At 43.6% G+C, this 27298-nt stretch overlaps 1 long non-coding RNA gene across 1 annotated transcript; it reads left to right on the forward strand.

Moving 5' to 3' along the window:
- The first annotated feature begins 113 nt into the window (after positions 1 to 113).
- On the forward strand, positions 114 to 27080 carry LOC140494314 (uncharacterized). The gene is made up of 2 exons (XR_011964013.1): positions 114 to 418; positions 26782 to 27080. It is a non-coding gene; the product is annotated as an uncharacterized lncRNA (long non-coding RNA).
- Positions 27081 to 27298: the final 218 nt, after the last annotated feature.

The following is a 27298-nucleotide window of genomic DNA, read 5'->3' on the forward strand; positions in this document are numbered from 1 at the left end:
ACATCCGGGTCACACGCCCCAATCCAACCCCCAGCAACATCCGGGTTATACACCGCCCCGATGACAACCAACATCCGGGTCATTCCCCCTACCTAAAACCACCGACATCCGGGTCACACAGCACCCCAACGACGACCGACATCCGGGTCCCGCTCCCCTAATAACCGCCAGAATCCGGGTCCCGTGCAGCCGCCCAGACGGAGGAGACATCACTAAATGACATGTAATGTTCCCACCACCTTGAGAACTTCAAAATGGAGGTTCAATAACCTCCACAATGTGTAGTCTGTGTCCTGGCCTCTCCCCCCGGGGCGGACACTGGCCCCAGCCCCAACCCCAACCCACACAAAATAAGGCGGTGGCGCCAACACGGCTGGCCCCAAACAGGGTCCACTTGGAGCAGCCTGCAGCTGGGGAAGTACACAATATTAATACACATTGTGAAGCTCTGATTTATAAATGAGACATTTTGATTGTTATGATCTGGCAGCATGCCTTTTAAATCTCCTGGCTCTGAGCTAAGGAATTCTATCCTGAAACTTATTTGGATCTGTAACCTTGTTTCCTGTAATTTCTGTTGAAATGTGTGCAGCTTTGTTATGCTGAGAGATCCCTTTACAATTGATGTTCATCTCTATATTGAAAAATTATGATTGAATTGAATTTATTGTCACATGTACCGAGACACAGTGAAAAGCTTTGTCTAGCGAGCAATAGAGGCAGGTCACAGAGTTAAGTAACATAGACAGTAAATAGTAAGTAAACAGTGGCAACAACAAAAACAGGTGCAGGTGAATGTTAAGAGTTTGTGAATCCATTCAGTATTCTAACAACAGTTGGGTAGAAACTGTTTTGAAGCCAGCTGGAGTGTGTGTTCAGGCTTCTGTACCTTCTCCCCGATGGTAGAGATTGTAGAAAAACATTGCCGGGGTGGGTTGAATCTTCAAGAATACTGGCAGCCTTTCCTTAATAGCGAGCCTGGTCAGTTGATTCTATAGATGGGAGGTTGGCCTTTGTGATTGTCCGGGCCGAGTTCACCACTCTTTGTAACCGTCTCCGATCATGAATTGTACAGTTGTCATACCAGGTAGTGATCCATCCAGACAGAACACTCTCGATGGTGCCTGTATAAAAGTTGGCAAGGGTATTCGCCATCATGCCAAATTTCTTCAGCTGCCTGAGGAAGAAGAGACGTTGGGGCTTTGTAACCAGTGCGTCCACATGAAGAGTCCAAGAAAGCTTGTTGTGGATGACCACTCCCAGGGGCTTGGCACCCTCCACTCGTTCCACCTCTGTGCTGTTAATGTGTAGGGGGAGCATGAGTAACAACCCACTGAAAGTCAGTAATGCATTCCTTGGTTTTGCCAGCATTGAGAGCTAGGTTGTTCTCAGTGCACCATTTTTCCAGGTCTTCCACTTCCCATCTGTAGTCTGTTTTGTTGCCATCTGAGATTCGACTGACTATGGTGGTGTCATCAACAAAGTTGTAAATGGCATTAGTCTGGTATTTGGTGACCCAGTCATGGGTATACAGTGAGTACAGTAGGGGGCTAAGTATGCACCGTTGGGGGGCTTCAGTATTGAGTGTTAGTCAGGATGAAATATTGTCCCCAATCTTCACTGATTTTGTGGCCTGTGGGTCAGGAAATGGAGGAGCTGGTTGCAGAGAGTGGGGCGTGGTCCGAGATCACTAAGTTTAGTTATCAGTCTCGAGGGGATAATAATGTTGAAGGCTGAACTGTAGTCAATGAGTAGGATTCTTACATTGCTGTTCTTGGTGTTAAGATGTTCTAGGGAGGAGTGATGGGTAAGTGATATGGTGTCTGACATGGATCTCTTAGCGAGTTTTGAGAAGATTTGTAGCTCAGGTTGAGGCTTTAGATGTAGGTTTGCTCACTGAGCTGAAAGGTTCATTTCCAGACATTTCATTACCTTACTAGGTAACATCTTCTTTATTCCTGATGAAGGGCTTTTGCCCGAAACGTCGATTTCGCTGCTCGTTGTATGCTGCCTGAACTGCTGTGCTCTTCCAGCACCACTAATCCAGTATTTGGTTTCCAGCATCTGCAGTCATTGTTTTTACAACATCTTCAGTGGACTTAATGCTGAAACTTCCTGCTTTCTATTTATATGTTTGTGTTTCTTTGGGTTGGTGATGTCATTTCCTTTGGTGCTGATATTTCCTGTGGTGAAGTCACTTCCTGTTCCTTTTCTCAGGGGTTGGTAGATGGGGTCTCACTCGATGTGTTAGACACATCGAGTGAGACCCCATCTACCAACCCCTGAGAAAAGGAACAGGAAGTGACTTCACCACAGGAAACGATATCACCAACCCAAACATATAAGTAGAAAGCAGGAAGTTTCAGCATTGCTCTGAATAAAGTCCACTGAAGATGTTACCTAATAAGGTAATGAAACGTCTGGAAATGAACCTTTCAGCTCAGCGAGCAAACCTACATCCGGGGATCTGTTGGTCTGATAGGCAAATTGGTGTGGGACAAGAGGAGTGGGGAGGCTGGAGTTGATTAATGCCATGACCAGCCTTTCATAGCACTTCATGACCACCGAAGTTAGGGCCACTGGGCGGTAGTGATTGAGACCTGCATGAGCCTTCTTAGACACAGGGATGATGCGGGCCCTCTTGAAACAGGCAGGGACGGTGGCCTGCTGCAGGGAGAGGTTGAAGGTGTCTGAGAAGACCTCTCCCAGTTGCACCGTGCATGCTCTGAGTGCACGGCCTGGTACTCCATCTGGTCCCATTGCTTTCCTTGGATTCACACAAAGTTAAACTGATCTGACCTCTGATGCAATGACTGTTGGGATAGGTTCATCAGGACTTGTCAGGATAGGTGTTGCCTCTCCATCGAAATTCTGCTCAAAGCAAGCGTGAAAGGTGTTGAGACGATCGGGAGAGATATGTCATCATCTGCTATCTTGCACTGTCTCTTTTCAAAACCTGTGATGTCATTCAGTCCTTGCCATAGTCACCAGGTGTCTGTCTGGGTCTCTAGTTTGGATCGGTATTGGTCCTTGGCTGTCTTAATGGCTCTGCGAAGGTCATACTTGGATTCCTTATATTTGGTTCTTATATTCCTTATAGGTTCTAGTTTTCTAGTTCCTGGTTGTCCCTTGTGCGACACACTCCTGCTCAATACAGCTGAGAAAGAAAACATTGCTCTCTCTCTCTTTTTTTTCTCCCAAAGTGTGTTCCTTAACTAAATATTTGCTCATCTCTCCCAGTAATTTTTTTCTCTGAGAAATCAGTTTTGTTTCTCACTCCATAGATGCTGCCTGACATGATGAGTGTTTCTGGCATTTCCTGTTTTGATCTCTTCCTGTGTGGTCAAGTATAAAATTTTGTTTGACAGTGGTCCTTACCATTTGCCATCATTTAAAACTGTTTTATAAATTGGTGCTCATATCTTATTTAATGGTCCTTTTTAGAAAATAGTATTAAGTTTGAGGAACTGAATTAATGAAATAAATGTAAGATGAATGATGATATCTTGTTTCAGAAGCTAATAGGTGATCCTTGCACCAAGTGCAATTCAAACAGATCTGAAGTTGTCATTCTTTAAGGATTTTTATCAGAGAAAATACAAATAATGGAGGGCCCATGTCTGAGATTTTGGCAGGGACAGGTAGTCTACAATTATTTCGTAAGGACTCTGGATACTTAATTAATTCCGAGATTAAAGGAAATGAAAGCAAGAAATGTTCTTCATGGCACCAGGGAATCTGAAGAGGGTATCATAAAATCCATTATTGATATTAATTTTGCAGGTGCATACCAGAATCAAATGCTTTGATTTTGAAGATGAAAGGTAATGAGTGAGGTTTGGAGCATTGCAGGTATGCCAGTTGTCGTGAAAATAGGTTGTGGCAGTGATGTAGCTTCTTTAAATTTATCAGTCAGTGTTTAACATCAAAAGCAGGTTGCAGCTTTGGTCTTTTGTAGTTTAGTTACAGCTCATTGAGTTGAAGGAGTAAAGAAAGTAAGAATAGCCAGGCCTACATAATCACCAGAAGAAACATTATTAATCACCACATGGAACGTGGGTAATGTTCATACTCAGTTTGGACATGTAAGTTTATGATGAGTTTGGAGGATTTAGAGTGAGAGGAAAAATTTTATAGTAACCCTCGAAGTGGAAACAAACTGTTTAGCTTAGAATCAGGCTGAAAGACAAAATTTGTCAAAAAGAGCAATGGACTAGGAGATTAGAGCTATTAGAAGCCAGAAATGTTTTTGAATTCTGTTTAAGTCACTGCAATGCATGTGAAGCTCAGGCTCGATCTGAAAACTCCCAGAATTTATAAGTAACATACATTATCTAAGACAGTGGCTATTTAGTAGCTTGATTTATTTAATTCTGACAGGATAAAATCATTTCTTTTAAATGATGGAATTTTACTACCTTATTCTTTCAGTAAATAACTGGGTGTTCAAAATTCTTATTAGATGTTAATTGTCACTGCAGAGATCATAAGAAAATGGTATAATGTTTTGATTTGCACATTGGTATAAAAGGGCCTCAACATATTGAGGATCTAAAATTTGAATTTAGGCAACAAAAATATGTAGGCAGTTGAAGTTTCAGTTCAACAATATAAGTGGGCCAATTTTGTAGACATTTTTTAAAGTTTCAATTTATAGGGTTGACTATTACACTGGCACTAGTTTTGAGAGGCTGATATGCTGCAGTTCAAAATACCATATTATTAGCAGAAGTCGATTTGATCGCTCAACTAATCCCGGATAAAGAAGAAAAATACAATGAATTACAGTAAAGGAAATTACCGGATAAAAACAAGAGAAACAATAAATTACTGGTAGTAACTTTTATTTGTACATACTGGTAGTAAAATTTAACATGTCAAAAATTCATTGAAATCCTGCAAAATCACACTGTTCAACATCGTCATGGCCTGGTAAAATGGCACATGTGAAATGAAACATTTATTCTGAATGTGTAAGCATCGTGAACGTTCCCACCAAATTCTTCTGTTTTCCTCCCAGTTATTCTCATATGTAATAAACATCAGAACATTAATAAATTTGTCAAAGAATTAAAGATATATATAGCTAATATATGTCACTTTTATTCAGGTATAATAGCACAATTAAAGTGATTAACTTTTTATGATATTAACTTTTGAATCTATAGTGAACAAAGTGCGATAAGTACTGATACATTTAGGACCGGTCTGAATGAATCAAACTGTGCTGTAGTAAACCAAGTGGGCTAAATAGAGTTATGAATGAATAGAGACACAATATAGTAAACAAACAGTGATGAGTAGAGTTACCAGTATGAATGAACGAATGCAATTTCATTTAAGTGGGTTAATGGAGACATGCAGTTTCCTTTGTAAAAGGTTTATAATGTGATATAGTAGGGTAGACTTTTACATGAGATATATGGACAATATAAGATTTTTTGGCCAAAAATAAGGGGTTGATTTTTACATTGACTTTTACACAAGTATATACGGTACCAAGTGGCACTTGCTGTGGCAGGTGGTTTTCAGTTCCCAATCTGAAATCAAATGTCAAGATTGAGGCCTCATGTAAACAGACGCATGACCACATCTGCAGCTTTGAATGCAAGAAGTTTCTTGGAATGTGCAGGTCTCTCTGATGGAAGTAATGTTGGAGCCTCTACCAATACCAGTAGAGAAAACATGGTCAGCCGTGGATGTACAGTAATTTACTAAGACTTTCAGAAACCTTTTCTTAAAGTCCCACATTAGAGCTGAGCATGTAAAATTACACCAGTTTCCTCATTTCCCCACCTCCCCACCAGTTCCAAGCTTCTAGCTCAGCATCATCTTCATGACCTGTCTTGCCTGTCTATCTTCCTTCCCACTTATCTGGTCCACCCTCCTCCCTGACCTATCACTTTCATCCCCACCCCCATCCACCCATTGTATTCTTTGCTACCTTCTCCCCACCCCACCCCCTCCCATTTATCTCTCCACCCTGGAGGCTTCCTGCCTTCAGTCCTGATGAAGGGCCTTTGCCCAAAATGTCGATTTTCCTGCTCCTTGGATGCAGCCTGACCTATTGTGCTTTTCCTGCACCACTCTAATCTAGACTCTGATTTCCAGCATCTGCAGTATCCACTTTTGCCTGTGTAAAATTAAAGCACAAGCCATTGGGGTTAGTGTACTCACATGGATCCAGAACTGGCTGGCAGACAGGAAACAAAGAGTAGGAATAAATGGGTCATTTTCCAAGTGGCAGCCAGTGACTAATGGGGTATGACAGGGATCAGTGCTTGGAAACGAGATACTCTCAATATCTATCAGTGATTTGAATCTCAGATTAAATGTAATATTTACAATATTATATATATTAATGTTTGCAGATGACACAAAGCTGGTGGGAAAAGAACTGATACACTGATGCTTCAGGGTGATATGGCCAAATTGAGTGAGTGGGTAAATGCATAGCTGATAAAGTATAATGTGGATAAATGTGAGGGATTTCACTCTGGTAGCATAAGTCGGAAGGCAGATTATTACCTGAATAACAATTAATTGAGAAAGGGAAGGTGCACAAGGCTTGGCAGTCCTTGTGCACTAGTTGCTGAAAGTAATCATGCAGGTGTGGAAGCACATGAAGAATGCCAATATATGTTGGGCCTCATGGTGAGAGGATTCAAATACAGCAATAAGGATACCTTGGAGTAATTGGTCAGATGGCACCTGGAGTACAGTGTGTGCAATTTTGGGTTCCTTATCTGATGAAGGATGTGTTGGTTATGGAGGGAGTGTAGCAGTGATCTACCAGACTGATTCCTGGGATGGCAGGACTGACAAAGAGAGACTGGATCAGTTAGGAGTATCTTCACGGGAGTATAGAAGAGTGAAGGAGGATCTTACAAAAATATATACAATTCTAACAGACCTAGACAGAGCAGGAAGGATGTTCCTGATGGCCAGGGAATCCAAAACCATTTAGGAAGGAGATGAGGAGAAATTAACTGAAGAGTGGTGAACCACAGAAAGCACTTAAGGCCAAAACATTAATTGTTTCCAAGAAGGAGTTAGATGTAGTTCTTAGGACTAAAGGTATCAAAGGATTATGAGGTGAAACCAGGAGTAGAGTACTGAGTTGGACGATCAGCCATTATCGTATTGAATGTTGATGCAGACATGAAGGACCAAATGGCTAATCCTGCCCCTAATTGCTATGTTTCTATATAACAATATCCATAATTCCAGATTGTGGACTCCCTCAGTAAATGTACCACAACACCACTATAGGTCTCTTTTCACATTTGGCATCGAGCAATGTTGCCAGTGTTTGTGTTGATCTGTTACAAAACGAAGTCTTTCAACATGCTCAAGTACATAAGCTTGAACTTCCCAGCTGGGGTAATTTTTTCATATTGTTTGATCAACAGTAAAGTCATCCTGTATAATATCACTAGAATAATAAAAATGTACAGTATTGGAGAAGGCCATTCAAACCTTCTTTGCATTGAGGATATGTGGATGGCACAGTGACTCAGTGGGTAACACCGCTGCCTCATAATGCCAGGAACCAGAGTTTGATTCCAGCCTTGGGCAACTGTCTGTGTGGAGGTTGGACATTCTCCCAGTATCTGTGTGGGTTTCCTCCGGGTGCTCTGGTTTCTTCCCACAATCCAAAGATGTGCAGGTTAGGTGAATTAGCCATGCTAAATTGCCCTTAGTGTTCAAGGATGTGTAGGCTAGTTGCATTAGTCAGAGGAAATGTAGAGTAATAGGGCAGGGAAATGGGTCTGGTTGGGATACTCTTTGGAGGGTCAGTGTAGACTTGTTGGGCCAAATGGCCTGTTTCCACACAATAGGGCTTCTATGATTTCCATGACACTTTCATGTCAAACAGCAAAAGCAGCATGCAATATGCAGTGTTAAATGATCCTACAACCAACAGATCAGTTTTAAGTTCTGCAGTTCTGACACATCCAGTCATGAATGGTATTGAGCAATTAAAAAACTAAGTCATAAATCACATGACACCAGGTTATAGTCCAATGGGTTTATTTAAAATATCAAGCTTTCAGAACGCTGCTCCTTCATCACCATATCATGGCTACCATTAAACAACTAATTAGAGGTGAGTATTTGCAACAATCTTCAGCCAGAAGAGCTGAGTGGATGATCCAGCAGCCTGCTTCTGAGCTCTCCAGCATCACAGATGCCAGCCTTCAGCCAATTTGATTCACTCTACACGATATCAAAAAACAACTGAAGATGCTGAATACTGTAAAGGTTATAGGTTCTGATAACACCCAGTAATAATATTGAAGATTTGAGCTCCACAACTAGATACAATCTAGCCAAGCTGCTCCACCACAGTTACAAGACTAGCAACATGAAAAAGTGCTCGAGTTTGTCCTATGCACAACAAGCAGAAGCCAATTACTGCCCTATCAGTCTGCTCTCAATCATTAACAAAGGGATGGAATAACTTACTAATGCTCAGTTTGGATCTACAGCGTGACTCACATCATGACCATGAAACAAATCTTGCCCTGGTTCAAACATGGAAAAAGAGCGGACATAAAGGATCCCTCGCAAAGCTGGAGTAAAATTGAATCAGAGTGAAAGGTCTACACTGGTTGGAATTATACTTAGCATGACAAAATATTATTGTGGTTATTTGAGGTCACTCACCCCAGTCCCAGGACATCTCTTCAGGTGTTCCTCAAGGTTTCATCCTTAACCCAAGCATCTTCAGCTGCTTTGTCAATGGCCTTTCCTCTGTGATAAGGTCAGAAGTGGGATATTCTGTGACAATTGCACAATGTCCAGCACCTTTTGTAACTCCTCAGATTTTAAAGCAGCATGTGTTCATATGCAATATGGCCTGGACAACACATACATAGGATTGGGCAGATAAGTGGCAAGTAACACAAGTGCCTAGCAATGACCATGGCATTGGGGTTGCTCAGTGGTTAGCACAGCTTTCTCACAGCACCAGGGGCCCAGGTTTGATTCTATCCTCGGGTGACTGTTTTTGTGGAGTTTGCACATTCTCCCCATGTCTGTGTGAGAGCCAAGGTCTTTTCTCTGGGGTGGGGGAGTCCAAAACCAGAGAGCATAGGTTTAAGGTGAGAGGCAAAAGATTTAAAAGGGACCTAAGAGACAACCTTTTCACACAGAGGGTGGCGCCTGTATGAAATGAGCTGCCAGAGGAAGTGGTGGAGACTGGTACAATTACAACATGTAAAAGGCATCTGGATATGATATGAATAGGATGGGTTTTGAGGGATATGGGCTAAATGCTGGCAAATGGGTTTGGGTAAATTTAGGCTATCTGATAGGGGTGGATGAGTTGGGCCGAAGGGCCTGTTTCCATGTACAGCTCGATAAATCTAAATGTTTTGGTTTCTCCTGCCACAGTCCAAAGATGTGCAAGTCTAGTGGATTGGCCATGCTGAAATTGTCTGTACTATTCAGGGATCTACAGGCTAGGTGGGTTAGCTATGATAAATGCAGGTTTACAGGGATAGGGTGGGGGAGGGGGTGGGTCTAAGTGGCTTGTCTTCAGCGGGTTGGTGTGGACATGATGGGCCAAATGGCCTGCTTCCACATTTTAAAGATTCTGTGTCCGGTAAGAGAAAATCTGACAATTACCCCTCGACATTCAATATCACCATCATCACTGATTCTCCCACTATCAACATCCTAGGGATTGCTTTTAACGAGACACTAAATTCTATGGGTACAAGAGTAGCTGAGAGACTAGAAATTGTTTGGCAAGTAACTCGCCTCCTTACTGCCCAAAGCCTATCCACCAGCTATTAGTCCCAAGATTGCACTATGAAGGAATATTCTCCACTTGTTTGGATGAGTGTAACTCCAGTAACACTGAAGAAGCTTCAGTATAAATCAGTCCACTTGATTGGCATCACATTCACCACCTTCGACATTGAGCCCTGTTCAGTGACAGTTGTGTGCACCATCTACTCAGATACACTGCAGCAATTCACCAAGGCTCCACCAAAACCATCTTTCAAACTTATCAAACTACCATCAAGAAGGAAAGAGTCATAGGAACACTACCACGTACAAGTTCCATTCCAAGACACACACTTTCATGACTTGAAAATAAATCACTGTCCTTCACTATAGCTGGGTCGAAGTCTTTAAAAGTCCTAGTGAAGAGCACTTCGGTAGTTTAAGGCAGCTCACCAGCAACTTCTCCAGGGCAACTAGGGATGGGTAATAAACACTGGCCAGCCAACAATGACCATCTCCCATGAACAAATGAAGAAAACTTATAAACCTAAGATTGTTTGGAGCAGTCCAATATTAACCCAATTGATACTATATTTTTCAGTGCTTTAAATATTCCTATTAATTTTTCCTTAAATAATGCAATGGACTCTGCCTCAACTATTCCTTATGCGAAAAAAAATACACCAAAGTTTACTACACAGAAGAGTTTTCCTGACAGTTTTTAGCAGTTTTACATTGTTGACTCTTTATCATTTATCTCACAAAAAGTGAAAATAGTTTTTCTTCATTCACTCTATCAAAGTAGTGTATTATTTTTTTAAAATCCTCCAATTAATAGTCAGACACCGTGATCATGTGACCATTTTCACAAACTATCAACAATTCAAGGTGAATGATGATAAGAGAAAGTACATGGAAATACAACGAAGTACACAGCAAGGTGCTTTTACCTTAATCTGCTTAATTGATCTTTAACATCACCAACTTTGTCTCCGGTTTATTAATGTCCTTGACAAGGTTGTTATAGTGTTCCAATCAATCCGCATCCTGTCTAACACTGCAATCGTGGACGTCTGCCACTTTGATGTAAAGCTGATTATCTTAATGTGCCATAATGTTGTATTATCCATGTACAAACTACACCAAATGCTGTATTTGCAGCAAATAAAACAAATAGTGTGAATTTGTACTTCTGTTTTAGATTAAACGCTATTGATTCCCATCTGTTTGAAATAGCTGCAATTTGAAATCAATAATTAGATTAGATTACTTACAGTGTGGAAACAGGCTCTTCAGCCCAACAAGTCCACACCGACCCGCCGAAGCGCAACCCACCCAGACCCATTCCTCTACATTTTACCCCTTCACCTAACACTACAGGCAATTTACCATGGCCAATTCACCTAACCTGCACATTTTTGGACTGGGAGCACCTGGAGGAAATCCACGCAGACACGGGGAGAATGTGGAGGGATGGACTCGATAGGCCGGAGTCGGGGAGGAGGGGCTGAAGAGATCAATGGAAGTGGCTGGTAGATCAGGTGGGCTGTAACCCCAGTGTCCTGTCGAGAACAGGAAAGTATCAGAACCCAAAATCATATGACACCAGGTTATAGTCCAACAGGTTTATTCAAAATCACAGGCTTTTGAAGCAGTGCCCCTTCGTGCAAGAGGAGACACACAGGCACAGAATTTATAATCAGAGAAATCAAAAGATTATACAAGCTGAGTGTTGACAGGCCAAACGATAAATCTCTGCAGGTGATCGAGAGTGTCAGATGGGATTGCTTGCTCTTGGGCTGAGAGGGAGCCAGGGTTTTTTTAAAATTTCCGACAGAATCCTACAGGCCCTATGGCCCAATAAGTCCACACTGACCCTTCGAAGAGTAACCCACCCAGACTCATTCACCTACATTTATCCCCAACTAATGCACTTAACATTATAGGTAATTTAGCATGATCAGTTCACCTGAACTGCACTTCTTTGGATTGTGGGAGGAAATCAGAGCACCTGAAGGAAACCCACACAGACTGAGGCGGGAATTGAACCCGAGTCTGTGGTGCTGTGAGGCACCATGCCGCAGAGTCTGAACAGAAATTTATTTTAATCCCAGGGAGTGATATTGTACATGAAACAACCAACCCTTTGGGAGTAGCAGGCACAATAATCCTGGTTAATTTTAGTGTTTGGGTTTTATGAACATCGTTCCTAAAATGGCTAGTCCTCCATCACAGTCCCCAGCACCATGTGAGTGCTGCAGGAGAGAAATCATGATCAGAGGAGAACGGAGAAGCCAGAACAGGGCAGGCCAAGATTTCTTTGTGCACCTCAGAGAAAAGAATCAGTCATTTGTTTTCTAATTTTGCTGTGTGTCTTCCCCCACCCCGGCAGCTAATCCTGGCCGAGGAGACACAGTACTGTTTATTTTCTCAACCTGCAGGCTGAAATAGCGAACTGAGTTCAGATGATGTGATTGCTGTTTCACGGACTATGCTTAATGGCCCCTCAAGAGAAATCAATTTAGAGCAGCGATCACATGATTATGGTAAGTTACAAGTCCAGTATCCCTATAAATGCAATTCTGCAAACATCCCTCTTTAGATAAGCACAAAAGAAATTTACATGTATTATCGTTTGTGAATACAAGATCCCAATTTACATGGTCAACCATGAAAATGATCATTCATGAACAAAATTCTGGGCTGAATTTTCTTCTGAGGCTAAGTGTCATGGCCGCCACAAAAAGCAGGAAAGAATTCTGCTTTGCCTGCAGGCTAAGCAGATGAACAGTACTGTGTTATCTTGGTCAGGATTGGCCATAGAGTCATAGAGATGTACAGCATGGAAACAGACCCTTCGGTCCAACCTGTCCATGCCGACCAGATATCCCAACCCAGTCTAGTCCCACCTGCCAGCACCCAGCCCATATCCCTCCAAACCCTTCCTATTCATATACCCATCCAAATGCCTTTTAAATGTTGTAATTGTACCAGCCTCCACCACTTCCTCTGGCAGCTCATTCCGTACACGTACCACCCTCTGAGTGAAAGAGTTGCCCCTTAGGTCCCATTTTAACCTTTCCCCTCTCACCCTACACCTATGCCCTCTAGTTCTGGACTCCCCGACCCCAGGGAAAAGACTCTGTCTATTTATCCGATCTATACCCCTCATAATCTATAAGGTCACCCCTCAGCCTCCAACACTCTAGGGAAAACAGTCCCAGCCTGTTCAGCCTCATCCTATAGCTCAAATCCTCCAACTCCGGCAACATCCTTGTAAATCTTTTCTGAACCCTTTCAAGTTTCACAACATCTTTCCGATAGGAAGGAGACCAGAATTGCACGCAATATTCCAACAGTGGCCTAACCAATGTCCTGTACAGCCGCAACATCACCTCCCAACTCCTGTACTCAATACTCTGACCAATAAAGGAAAGCATACCAAACGCTGCCTTCAATATCCTATCTACCTGCGACTCCACTTTCAAGGAGCTATGAACTTGCACTCCAAGCTCTCTTTGTTCAGCAACACTCTCTTGCCATTAAGTGTATAAGTCCTGCTAAGATTTGCTTTCCCAAAATGTAGCACCTCGCATTTATCTGAAATTAAACTCCATCTGCCATTTCTCAGCCCATTGGCCTATCTGGTCCAGATCCTGTTGTAATCTGAGGTAATCTTCTTAGCTATTCACTATACCTCCAATTTTGGTGTCATCTGCAAACTTACTAAATATACCTCTTATGCTCACATCCAAATCATTTATGTAAATGACGAAAAGTAGAGGACCCAGCACCGATCCTTGTGGCACTCACTGGTCACAGGCCTGCACCACAACCCTGTGTCTTTTACCTTTGAGCCAGTTCTGTGTCAAAATGGCGAGTTCTTCCTGTATTCCATGAGATCTAACCTTGCTAACTAGTCTCCCATGGGGAGTCTTGTCGAATGCCTTACTGAAGTCCATATAGTTCACATCTACTGATCTGCCCTCATCAATCCTCTTTGTTACTTCTTCAAAAAACTCAATCAAGGTTGTGAGACATGATTTCCCACGCACAAAGCCTTGTTAACTATTCCTAATCATTCCTTGCCTTTCCAAATACATGTACATCCTGTCCCTCAGAATTCCCTTCAACAACTTGCCCACTACTGACATCAGGCTCACCGGTCTATAGTTCCCTGGCTTGTCCTTACCACCCTTCGTAAACAGTGGCACCACGTTAGCCAACCTCCAGTCTTCATGTCCCTCACCTGTGACTATCGATGATACAACTCCGCCGGGACAAAGGAAATAGTTTTAGAAAACAAGTTCTGCTTAGAGATGGAATGGAATTTCTGATGCAGTTATGTTCCAACCAGCTCATAACTTGCAGGGAAAATTCCGAATTTTAATGGCGGGCAGGCAGGAAATTCTGCTAGGGCGTCCTGTGTTCCAACTTGCAGGAGATATATTTAAATGACATCCAGGCAGCACTTGATTCTCTGATCTCCACCATCTGTTGTAGGAGTTTGCATCTTCATACACTCCCGTCTCTGGAGTCAGCAGAGAAGAGGCAGCCTCAATGTTTTATGACAGCTCCCTAGTTGCTCCTGCAGGATATGTGTGAGCAGCGGGACATTGTGATCCCCAGGGATCGCAAAGACGGTGTGGGTGGAAGTGGCTCAGTACACAATCATATCCCAGGCATGACTGATGATTGCTGCAAAAAGAATCTCATGTTGTCTTCCAGGGTAAATACCGCAGTCTACCAATTCTTTCATCACTGAATGACTGTGCCCTCATACTAATCTTACCACTGTAGAGGGCTATCACACATACCATTAGAATACAGACATCACCATCAGATGCCTCATGTTCGATCAGGTTGCTCACTTCATTGTACCTACCCATGGGAGCAACACAGTCAGTCTCACATATTTCACACATATATCACTGTTCACATTTCAAACAGAAAGTCTTCAGCAGTTCACACACCTCCAGCAACCAGGAACCTACACATCACATGGCTTCTCACCAATGGGATGAGGGCACCATTACAAAAGGTGGTTTGATTATCAACACCACAGATGACAACTGTGCATGCACATCATATGAATCTTCAGTGAAATCCAGGCCCACTACTTCATGATATGCAACTACCTTTCATTCAGAATCCTTTCAATCACAAGATCCACACAACTGTCTGCTTTTGTACAACTTACCTGAACAATCACTGGGTTTGTTTCTGCACCCGTATCTCTCAACACTGGCAAACTGTTCATGTCGCTTTGCCAGTGGTTTTATTTAAATGCAGCTATCCTTCTGCAGGAGATGGGAAAGTTGCTAAGACAGGGTGGTATTCCCACCTCCCCACCCCACAACTCCAGGTCCCCAGCACTTTTGCAGAAGCAGACTGTTGAGCTAGCTGAAAGTATGGGGTGAGAACCTGTTCACAAACTGAGATGAGATATGTCCAGCTATCTATTGAGAAAGCCTTCAAGCAGCCTCTTTCATCTGCACATAAACAGCCAAAGCTTTTAAGCAATCTTTGGTAAGGACAGCGGCTCATAGCACCAATCTGTCCTGTGCTTTTCTCTGCAGCCTCAGGATCACAACTGCAGAGCCTTTAAGCTTTCCCAAGACCACTCTCTGCCAGCCCCACCAAGCACCAATCCTTCACAGGATGTACTGATGAGCATTCCTCCTCACCCTCCACCAGGACAGAGACATTCTCCTCAGTGGTTAATGTGTCTAAAGTAGACTTGGGATCACATTCTGGTGAGCACAGCACTGTCACAGGCCAATAGTTAGAGAAGAAGATGGGGGACGATGTTTCTTACATGTGGAGAACTGTTGGAGTTCTCTGCTGAGCCAAGTCATGGTGATGAGCCTCTGGATGTGGCCATTCAGGAGCCGGTTGAGATGCTGAGGCAAAAAGCAGAACACCTACTTTCACTGCCAGACATGCTCCGCAGACTGAACTGCAGGAAATTGAGTTCCCTATAAAACTGAACTTTCTAGTGTGAGATCTCATAGATTCACAGAGTCTGCCAAATCCCTGTAATATGGCGATTCAGTGTAACGATGATGGGAACTTCTCTTGGTCTCACTGTGATTGACTTGACACTGTGTTGGGAAGGTCATCTATCTGCACCACAACAGAGAGTCTGCCCATGGTTTCTGACTTGTTTAACTGACTTGAAGTGTTTGTGTTTGTGCCATTAATGCCAATTTGATGACATTGCATTTATGGCATGGTACTCTGGGCCTGAGCTCCCTGTCTTTTTGACTTTTGCACTAACACAAATAAAGGAGAGAGAATGAAATCTGAAGTAAATGAACCTCAAGGCATGATGTACAGAACAGTTCTTTATTGGATACAGGAAGATCAAGAAAGGGAACCAATACTTTACCCATTTAAACACAGTCTCACAGCTCACTAAAAAACAGAGCATTGAATGGTCAGTTAGATCAGTTTGCCGGATGCTTGGTTTGTAATTTTTTTTATTTCAAAAATATGCTTTATTCATAAAATTATTTGGATCTCTATACAATTGATCATGCCATTCTTGTGCACACATTACATTGCTTTACGTCCAGACATCGAAATTTATCTTCACATATACAAGTCTGTACATTTACTATCCAGCTCTTCTGCTGTGGCGTCAGCAGAGCCCAAATGACTGCGTGGGCCCCCTGTTCTTCTTAGGCAGGCAGATGTTACACGGTGGTCTTTCCCCACCGCGCCTTGGCGGCAGCTGCTCCAAGCTTCAGCGCGTCCCTCAACACATAGTCCTGGACCTTGGAATGTGCCAGTCTGCAACACTCAGTCGGGGTCAACTCCTTCAGCTGGAAGATCAACAGATTTCGGACCATCCAGAGAGCGTCCTTCACCGAGTTGATGATCCTCTAGGCACAGTTAATGTTCATCTCAGTGTGCGTCCCGGGGAACAGGCCGTAGAGCACGGAGTCCCGCGTCACGGTGCTGCTCGGGACGAACCTCGACAAACACCACTGCATTCTTCTCCAGACTTCTTCTGCGTAGGCACATTCCAGAAGGAGGTGTGTGACAGTCTCGTCCCCCCCGCAGCCGCTTCGAGGGCAGCGTGCGGTGCGGCTGAGAGTCCGGACGTGCATAAAGGATCTCACAGGCAGAGCCCTTCTCACCACCAGCCAAGCCATGTCTTGGTGCTTGTTGGAAACTTCTAGCGATGAGACATTCTGCCAAATGGCTTTGCCAGTCTGCTCAGGGAACCGCTCGATAGGATCCGCCCTCTCCTTTTCCCGAAGGGTCTCAAGGACACTACGTGCTGACCACTTCCTGATGGACTTGTGGTCAAAGGTGTTTTTCTTCATAAACTTCTCCACGAAGGACAGGTGATACAGAACGGTCCAACTACTTGGAGCGTTCCGCGGCAGCAAGGCCAGGCCTATCCTTCGCAACACCGGGGACAGGTAGAACCTCAGTACGTAGTGACACTTGGTGTTTGCGTACCGGGGATCCACGCACAACTTGATGCAGCCACACACAAAGGTGGCCATCAGGGTGAGGGTGGCATTGGGTGTGTTTTTTCCCCCGTTGCCCAGATCTTTATACATCGAGTCCCTTCAGACTTGGTCCATCTTTGATCTCCATATAAACTGGAAGATGGCCTGGGTGACTGCAGCGGCACAGGTTCTGGGAATAGGCCAGACCTGTACCATTGAGGTAAAATTTCTGATGAAGGGCTTTTGCCCGAAACATCGATTTCGAAGCTACTTGGATGCTGTCTGAACTGCTGTGCTCTTCCAGCACCACTAATCCAAGACCTGTACCATGTATAACAGCAATGACAGTGCTTGTTTATTTTTTTATTTATTTCAAAAATATACTTTATTCATAAAATGATTTGATGGTCTGTACATTTGATCATGCCATACATATGTCCACATTTACAAACACAGATTCTAATTTATCCTTGTCATTTACAATCCTGTGCATTTTTCAATCTTGTACATATATTTGGCTGAGGCATCAGCAGAGCCCAAAAAAACGTCCGCATGGGCCCCCTGTTCTTCTTTAGGCAGGCCAATCTTACACGGTGGTCTTTCCCCACCGCGCCTTGGCGGCAGCTGCCCCAAGCTTCAATGCGTCCCTCAACACGTAGTCTTGGACCTTGGAATGTGCCAGTCTGCAACACTCGGTCGGGGTCAACTCCTTCAGCTGGAAGATCAACAGGTTTCGGACCGCCCAGAGAGCGTCCTTCACCGAGTTGATGATCCTCCAGGTGCAGTTAATGTTCGTCTCGGTGTGAGTCCCGGGGAACAGGCCGTAGAGCACGGAGTCCCGCGTCACGGCGCTGCTCGGGACGAACCTCAACAAGCACCACTGCATTCCTCTCCAGACTTCCTCTGCATAGGCACATTCCAGAAGGAGGTGTGTGACAGTCTCGTCCCCCCCGCAGCCACTTCGAGGGCAGCGTGCGGTGCGGCAGAGAGTCCGGGCGTGCATAAAGGATCTCACAGGCAGAGCCCTTCTCACCACCAGCCAAGCCACGTCTTGGTGCTTGTTGGAAAGTTCTGGCAATGAGGCATTCTGCCAAATGGCTTTGACAGTCTGCTCAGGGAACCGCTCGACAGGATCCGCCCTCTCCTTTTCCCGAAGGGTCTCAAGGACGCTACATGCTGACCACTTCCTGATGGACTTGTGGTCAAAGGTGTTTTTCCTCATAAATTTCTCCACGAAGGACAGGTGATACGGAACGGTCGCTTGTTTATGTTCACAAGGCCAGCACCATGTATCCAATTCCTCTACTGGCTGACGGGCTATAAAGGTCCCACTTTCACATCCTCGGTCCTCACTTGCACCGTAGTGACCCAATGCTTAAATCACCACCAGTGGTTTCTCTCTCATGAGAGAGCAGAACAAAACAACTTTATCTTTTTTAACCTCCGTAACCAAGGAGTAATAGCTATTGTGGTGCAATCATCATAGTGTTAATTGCTTCCGCTATGTAAATGTTTTCACATCTCAAATCATACTGGTCCTATAGCTACTAGAGTACACAGCATACTTCCCTTCCTTTGCCAAAATTTAAAGATCACGATAATGTATTTGAAGTTGGCCTACTGTTAACTCTCAAATAAAAACGAATGCCAACTTGAATACAGGCTCTGAGTCCGGCAAAACCATGTGAGCAACCCTTTTTCTCCTATTGCCTAAGGCACTGTGAATAATGGAATCACATTGGTCTAACTTGAAAATTTTAAAACACCATTATAAGTTGGAGTTGTTCTGTATGGCCTCTGCCTGGGACTATGCAACCCAAAATTCCTCGTTTGTTTTAACAGGATTAATCTATAGTTTCTATGACTTCTTGTAAATACTGGTTTATTGCAGCTGCGTCTGCCTAGTCCAGCTGCCAAAATTCTTCCTTCTCAAGTTTCCTGGTTAAAAAAATACTGTGCCTGGCAAAGACTATTGGTAGGTAATTAGAATTATGTTGATTTGTTTTCTAAGATGGTTTATTTTAACTTGGGAAGCTGGGCTTGGGTCCTTGGCATGGGCTGTATTTTCTTTTTGTTCTTTCTTTTTGGCAGCACCTTCTGAGGTGAATAGTAATATAATGTCAGGCACAGGTAATTCAGTCTGTTGTGCCTGTACTCGGTCTCTGACAGGGAAATGGTGGGGTGTGTCAATCAATGCACTACTTGTGAAATAGTGCATTATCTGACACATGCCACCATTTCTAATGCTGCAAATTCCTCATTGATCGCTACTTTTTAACAAGCTTCTTTTCCAAATGCTTTATGAAACAGCCTCCATGATCTTCTCAGAGAGAGTATTCTAGGTTCAGGGAAACCTTTGAATGAAGAAACCTCCTGCCTATTGTTTGTCAATCCCTCTTCCCTGAAAACATCCTGGTAAACCTCCTCAGAATCTTGTCTTAGGTCTTATATATAAAATTTAGAGCCCAAAATTGTCTTCAATACTAAAAGTTAAGGCTAGCCATCTGCTCATAAAGTTCTGAAAATGATTTTTGCAATTATATAGTATTTTACTCCCCTAATTATAAACTCATGTGACATGTATCTTTTTAAACTGCAATATTAGCTTACCATAACATGTTTCAGGATTTGTGTACAAGCTGGTGTGGTGTAAAGTGTTAAGGCTGAATGTGATATACAGTATGCATCATGACAAGAAGTGATGCAATGCTAATGATCTAGCAATCTTTATAGCCTTTGTGGCAAGATGAAGCCACAGCAAGAATATGTCCTTACCTCAGCAGACTCTGTAAACATTCTTGAGCAGTGCAACGAGAGTAAGATTATTAGAGTTGGCATATGGAACTTTGTATCGTTTGTTTCTTTTGTAGATTCTCCTGAGTGACGAGGACATTGAATCTTTTTCCATAATATGTATCTGAGAAAGAAAGCTAATATCCAGAACAGGAGAGGCAAGGTTAACTTAAAGTCAATAAATGTTGGCAGAACTCTAGCATCATTTAAGTAAGGACAAGAGATCAATAAGGACAGTCCCATCTGAACCAAACATGGTTCAGAAGCACACAGTTTAACACCAATATATTTGCTTTCAGAAATCACAGGTACCTAAATTCAGAGGACACTTATTGCAGCAGAAAGAGAATGAGCAGGATGTCCCCACCTCTGTTCGAGCCACACCGGTTGCATCGCATAGAATTAAGAGAAAGTGACATTGGAAAGGATCTTCTTTGCACAATAAGACCATAAGACCATAAGACATAGGAGTGGAAGTAAGGCCATTCGGCCCATCGAGTCCACTCCGCCATTCAATCATGGCTGCTGGGCACTTCAACTCCACTTACCCGCATTCTCCCCGTAGCCCTTAATTCCTCTAGACAACAAGAATCTATCAATCTCTGTCTTGAAGACATTTAGCGTCCCACCCTCCACTGCACTCTGCGACAATGAATTCCACAGGCCCACCACTCTCTGGCTGAAGAAATGTCTCCGCATTTCCGTTCTGAATTTACCCCCTCTAATTCTAAGGCTGTGTCCACGGGTCCTAGTCTCCTCACCTAACGGAAACAATTTCCTAGCATCCACCCTTTCCAAGCCATGTATTATCTTGTATGTCTCTATTAAGTCTCCCCTTAATCTTCTAAACTCCAATGAATACAATCCCAGGATCCTCAGCCGTTCCTCATATGTTAGACCTAACATTCCAGGGATCATCCGTGTGAATCTCCGCTGGACATGCTCCAGTGCCAGTATGTCCTTCCTGAGGTGTGGGGACCAAAACTGGACACAGTACTCCAAATGGGGCCTAACCAGAGCTTTATAAAGGCTCAGTAGCACCACGGTGCTTTTATATTCCAACCCTCTTGAGATAAGTGACATTGCATTCGCTTTCTCAATCACAGACTCAACCTGCATGTTGACCTTTAGAGAATCCTCGACTAGCACTCCCAGATCCCTTTGTACTTTGGCTTTATGAATTTTCTCACCGTTTAGAAAGTAGTCTGTGCTTTTATTCTTTTTGCCAAAGTGCAAGACCTCGCATTTGTTCACGTTGAATTCCATCAGCCATTTCCTGGACCACTCTCCCAAACTGTCTAGATCCTTCTGTAGCCTCCCCACTTCCTCAGTACTACCTGCCTGTCCACCTAACTTTGTATCATCTGCAAACTTCGCTAGAATGCCCCCAGACCCTTCATCCAGATCGCTAATATATAATGCGAACAGCTGTGGCCCCAACACCGAACCCTGCGGGACACTGCTCGTCACTGGCTGCCATTCTGAAAAAGAACCTTTTATCCCAACTCTCTGCCTTCTGTCAGACAGCCAATCCTCAGTCCATCCCAGTAGCTCACCTCAAACACCATGGGCCCTCACCTTGCTCAGCAGCCTCCCGTGTGGCACCTTATCAAAGGCCTTTTGGAAGTCTAGATAGACCACATCCACTGGGTTTCCCTGGTCTAACCTGCTTGTCACCTCTTCAAAGAATACCAACAGGTTTGTCAGGCATGACCTCCCCTTAGTAAATCCATGAGATTCATTAGAATGGCAGTAAGGGTCATGGGACCAGACATAGTCAGAGACTGGCTGGAATTAAAGTTCGAAAGCAAATGACTCCTTTATGCAGCTTTTTCTGACTCCATTTCTGCTTGCAGACTCTCAATGCTGGTACAATTCAGCGCGGTATTGCAACTGCACAATATCTAAACCTTTGCACTTTTGAATAGATCGTGACACTGCTGTCATGTCACTGAAACGAAAATAATTATTGTAATAAATGTTGGCATCATTTGTTATTTCTCATAGCGTTTTCTGTAATCTAGTGTTAAATGGACACTGCAAAATGAATGGCAATGAGTTAAGTTAATGTCAGGCTCACAGTATCATTCCTGCCCCTACCACCTCTGCTGGAACGTATTCCAGGCACCCATCACCCTCTGTGTATAGAACTTTCCATGTATATCTCCCCTAAACTTTTCCCCTCTCACTTTGAATTCATGACCCCTAGTAATTTCCACTCTGAGAAAAAGTTTCTTGCTATCCATCTGTCTACACCTCTTATGATTTAATAGGCCTTAATTAGGTCCGCCTTCTTTCCAATGAATATGACTCTATGACTGATAACTCGCACCCTCCATACCAGACAACATCCTGATAAACCTGCTCTGCACCCCCTCCAAAGCATCCACATTCTTTTGGTAATGTGGCGACCAGAACTGTACACAGTATTCCAAATGTGGCTGAATATTTGGAATTTTGAGTCTTATACAACTGTAACATGGCCTGCCAACTCTTGTACTGAATACCCCATCCAATGAAGGAAAGCATGCCGTATGCCTTCTTGACAACTCTACTGACCTGGGTTGCCACCTTCAGGGTACAATGGACTTGAACACCCAGATCTCTCTGTACATCAATTTTTCCCAGGATGTTTCCATTTACTATATAGTTCGCTCTGGAATTGGATCTTCCAAAATGCATCACCTTGCAATTGTCCAGATTGAACTGCATCTGCCATTTCTCTGCCCAACTCTCCAATCTATCTATATTCTGCTACACTCTGACAATCCCCTTCATTATCTGCTACTCCACCAATCCTAGTATCATATATTAGACAAGCCAAAGGCTTTACCTTCAGAGGGCAACTATTTTATCTTTTGTGTTGGGTTGGGTTCAACACTGGTATAATTAACCATGTCTTCAGCAGATACGCCTTGTGACCGGGGCCATTCACAGATACACTAGTGGGCTAAAGGGTTGAGGCAGCTGAAATACTACCTTAGTGTCACTGCGTCTTTGCAGCTGCTCAGGACTTTTTGTGCACATTTGAAGGATCCTTTTCTGGTGATTAATATGGACCACACTGGTGAATGAATTCACTTTCCTTTTACATGTATGCGTTCTGATGGAGCCATTGTAGCTCTGGAGGGTACAGCCTGTACCTAAGGGATTCCTAGCAGGGAATCCTCTGAAGACCTGTCCTTGATTTTTGAATGTAATGTATTTACTGGATCAAATATCACAGCCAATATGATGTGGTCTGAGTGTTCCTTATATTTCAGTCCTTGTAACAGAGAGATGTCCTGAAGTTTATTGATAACATCAATTATTTACATTAATATAAGATCTAAGACTTCTACATTGTCTCGGCATTGTGCTTATTGCTGTCACTGTCATACTGCTACACCAATGACAAACGTGGCTTAAAGTCTGTGAGAAGATTTGTAGCTCGGGTGCTCATTGTTGTGGTTCTGTTCACCCAGCTGGGAATTTGCGTTGCAGAATGTTTCGTCCCCTGTCTAGGTGACATCCTCAGTGCTTGGGGGCCTCCTGTGAAGCACTTCTGTGATGTTTCCTCCGCCATTTATAGTGGTTTGAATCTGCCGCTTCCGGTTGTCAGTTCCAGCTGTCCGTTGCTGTGGTCGGTATATTGGGTCCAGGTCGATGTGCTTATTGATTGAATCTGTGGATGAGTGCCATGCCTCTAGGAATTCCCTGGCTGTTCTCTGTTTGGCTTGTCCTATGATAGTAGTGTTGTCCCAGTCGAACTCATGTTGCTTGGTCGCAGTAGTCTGGCTGTCAGTTCGGAAATGCTCCTGATGTATGGTAGTGTGGCTAGTCCTTTGGGTTGTGGCATGTCCTCTTTCCATTGTCTTTCCCTTAGGCATCTGTTGATGAAATTGCGGGGTATCCGTTTTTGGCGAATACATTGTTCTTCTTCCTCTTTTTGTAGTTCTGGTGTACTGCAGTGTGTTGTGGCCCTTTTGAACAGTGTCTTGATGCAACTTCGTTTGTGTGTGTTGGGGTGGTTGCTTTTGTAGTTTAGGACTTGGTCTGTGTGTGTGTCTTTCCTGTAAACCTTTGTGGTGAATTCTCCGTTCGGTGTTCTCTGTACCATCACGTCTAGGAATGGGAGTTGGTTGTCCTTTTCTTCCTCTCTAGTGAATTGGATTCCTGTGAGCGTGGCGTTGATGATCCGGTGTGTGTTCTCCATTTCTGTGTTTTTAATGATTACAAAGGTGTCATCCACGTATCTGACCCAGAGTTTGGGTTGAATTTGTGGTAAGACTGTTTGTTCTAATCTTTGGTTCTAATCTAAACCATACATCAAGAGCATTTCCGAACTGACAGCCAGACTACTGCGACCACTAGGACTCATAACAGCACACAAACCAACAGCCACTCTCAGACAACAACTCACCAGAACGAAGGACCCGATACCCAGCATGAGCAAAACCAATGTAGTGTACAAAATCCTATGCAAGGACTGCACAAAACACTACATAGGACAAACAGGAAGACAGCTAACGATCCGCATCCATGAACACCAACTAGCCACGAAACGACACAACCAGCTATCCTTAGGAGCCACACATGCAGATGACAAGCAACATGAGTTCGACTGGGACAACACTACCATTATAGGACAAGCCAAACAGAGAACAGCCAGGGAGTTCCTAGGGGCATGGCACTCATCCACAGATTCAATCAATAAGCACATCGACCTGGACCCAATATACCGACCACTGCAATGGACAGCTGGAACTGACAACCGGAAGTGGCAGATTCAAACCACTATAAATGCCGGAGGAAAGATCAAAGAAGCGCTTCACAGGAGGCCCCCAAGCCCTGAGGATGTCACCTAGACAGGGGACGAAACATCTGCAACACAAATTCCCAGCTGGGCGAACACAACCACAACAACAAACATGGCTGCTGAAGGTGAAATGAGTACCTTTACACCTGAACATCTTGTGTCACAATGTCATCTAACTGTCTTAAAGATACAGTGCCCTATCTGATCCACAATAATGCAACAATCTGCTGCCCTCTTCTGCATTTCATCCATTACCTGTCTGATCCAGTAAGGGGTTCCCAGTTGCAAAATCCTACACCTATCAGTTGTGGCTTCCTAAAATGTTGTGGAAGCGAAACTATTGAGCACCACAGTTAGGATAACAACCACTGGCATGGGTTGGCCACACACTCCAATAGATCATTAGTCTTTCTGCAGGACACTATGTAGGCTTGTGACCACTGTCATAAATATTGAGCACTGGTCCACGGTCATCCAAAAAGTCATCCTTGACTTTGAGACCCTGCAGTGAGGGTAACATTTTCTTCTTGGTCCATCCCAATTTCTCTGTATCAATACCCTTGTCCTGTCAAAGGACCTATGGGTAGGTGGTATGTTGCAGCCCTTTGCTGGCCCTTCTACTGGGGTTGCTGATACTACAGCTCTTCCTCAGTGGGCCATCCTAGCTTGAAATATGTGAACCCCACGTTCCTCTGTTAGCTCCCAGGGTCACGGTTCAGTCAGATGTGCATGTCTCCCAAGGGAGAGGGGACATGCTATATGTGAAGTGGGAAAAGGCAGCCTAAAGGTCCTGTCTCCCTCAGCATGAGCCTTTGCCTATGACTGACTTCAGGCTTGCTGCCTCAGTTCCTTAGAATGTAGACATCTTGCTAGATTCAGTCCTCAATGACATACCTTCGCTACACTGACAACTTGCCAACACACCGTCAGCACAGCACATGCACAATGTCTCTGAATGGCTGCTTAATTACCTTAATTGGTTTCTTCCTTCAGACTTGAGGAATTATAACTCCTTTGCTGACTTGCTTCTGGTCGGCCCAGAAGGAGGTGGGAGCATGTCGAAATATTGGCCTGGCGTCATTTATTGCGACTTTCCTGGCCCCACACATTTCCAAATCCGCCTCCTTTAGCTGGGAAAATCCCAGCCTTCCCACTGGCTTTTGCCTTTCTTATGTATTGCTGGAAAAGATGATGTTAATCCCATACTGGATGTCAGAGAACAGTCTGCTGATAGAGACGGTGCAGAATGAAGAGGGATAATCAGCTAGAGCTTGGAGTCATCATTTTGAGAAGCTCTTTTGTCATCAGTTGGTGAAATACTTTACAGAGGAATTGTAAAGGGGATTTACATGCAATAGTTAGGAGTCAGAAATAAGATGTTGCATGATTAGGGATTATTTGACCTCAGAAGATTATGTTCCTAATATAGAATCAAGTTTGCGATTTTTGTGGAAAGAATTTTATTAGTCCCAAAGTTGCGATTGGAAGCAACTTGTGCCTGAACCAGAGCCCAGGGGCAGCCTTAGATTGGGCCTCCAACCTCAGGTACATGTGGAAAAGGAGCAAGTGCAACAGATTAGGCTGATCCGAGCCCTCAGGTCTGTTGTTAGGACCAAGGAAGCACCCTTGCTTCCCCTTGGCTTCACATCAATTTTCTTTTGATTTAAAAAAAAGTCACCCTATCAATAGGAACTGATTCCTAAGCCACACTTAAGATCAAATGGAACCTGAATGGCACATTTCCAGAGCTAAATGAGGTAAACTTCCCAAGGGGTCTTGGAGCAAATCATAAGCTTCTCTCTCTCTCTCTCTCTCTCTCTGTGTCTCTCTCTGTCTCTCTGTCTCTCTCTCTTTCAGTAACCATGGACTGATAAGGAGCAACAATGTAGGGTGAGGTGAATGGAAATCGGAGAGAATGTACTCTAATATATGTTGAAATGTTATAATACTGTTTAAGCAGTTAATTTATAATTTCATTTTTTAAAGAGGTGAAGACTATTGGTTTACTAAAGATACAGAACTCCGATGGAACAAACACAACAGATGCTTGAGAAACTCAACAGGTCTGGCAGCATCTGTGGAGTGAAACAGAGTTAATATTTTGAGACCATGTTCTTCAGAACTCAGATGGCATATTTATGCATCAAGAACAAACTTACTCCTGCAAAATCTTCTCAAGATCTTTGTGGCAAAGAATGTGAGCACAGCAGTTACTTTAACGCCTACTAACAGCAACAATGCAGGCCATTATGATTGCTAGACAATAAACTCTTGTTTAAATTAAATTACAAATAATTTGTTTGTCAGATATGTCACATGATTTGTTTGTGATTTTGTTAGATTAACATTTTGAGCTGCTTTCACACAAGGAGCTGGATTTTTCTCCAGTTTCCAAATGTTATGCACTACAGATAAAGCCAAACACCAGTTCCGATTCCATCCTCCCTGTCTCTCTTTCTCTCTCCTCTATCTGAGATGAAAGCGATTGACAACATTTCTTCCT

The sequence above is a fragment of the Chiloscyllium punctatum genome, chromosome 1 (genome assembly GCF_047496795.1).
Source record: "Chiloscyllium punctatum isolate Juve2018m chromosome 1, sChiPun1.3, whole genome shotgun sequence".
NCBI classification, from domain to species: domain Eukaryota; kingdom Metazoa; phylum Chordata; class Chondrichthyes; order Orectolobiformes; family Hemiscylliidae; genus Chiloscyllium; species Chiloscyllium punctatum.